General features: G+C 41.3%; 1 protein-coding gene across 1 annotated transcript in view; it reads left to right on the top strand.

The window, feature by feature from the left end:
• Window positions 1–557, top strand: part of LOC118322570 (serine/threonine-protein kinase TAO2-like) — a 5,962-nt gene that overhangs the window by 276 nt on the left and 5,129 nt on the right.

Here is a 557-nt window from a genome sequence, read left to right as displayed (position 1 = left end):
AAACAAATAATCTGTTAATCAAGAAAATGGTGGAAAATAATTGTAAGTTGCAATCAATCATAATTTCTGATTAAAAACCCATCGACTGTTAATAAGTGTAACGGTTAAAGTGGAAGGCAGGTTTCAGTCGTGTGTTTCTGCTGAAGGAACAACCCTTTGGTTTAAATTTGGACCGTGTGCCCGTTCTGTGTTTGAAGGATGTGAAGCGTTTGTTTTCCACTTCAGCTGGGCAGAAAACCATCTAATTAATGTGTTAAACATGCTGGAAAACGCATTCCTGTACTCTCGTAAAGTGACCCATTTTGCAAAATTCCCTCATGTGCAACAAAATCAGAGACTTCATCAGCGTCTCCGATATTCAGAATCTACGGTGCGTGTCTCAGAAATTGTGCAATACTTGAGGAACGTCACGAGTGGAGGATTTTTGGCGTCGAAGTTTGGATTTATCGCGGTGCTGATAGGAAACAGCGGTTATCTCCCACAGCTGATCTATCTGGGACAGTAACCGGCTGACAAGTTGTGACATGAAGACGTTCAACTGTCTAAAAGGAGAGAGA

The sequence above is a fragment of the Morone saxatilis genome, unplaced genomic scaffold (genome assembly GCF_004916995.1).
Source record: "Morone saxatilis isolate NCDOM2014 unplaced genomic scaffold, NCSU_SB_2.0 Contig14, whole genome shotgun sequence".
In the NCBI taxonomy this organism is placed as follows: domain Eukaryota; kingdom Metazoa; phylum Chordata; class Actinopteri; family Moronidae; genus Morone; species Morone saxatilis.
Note: the sequence above shows the minus strand (reverse complement) of the source record. Positions and strands in the feature narration are given on the sequence as shown.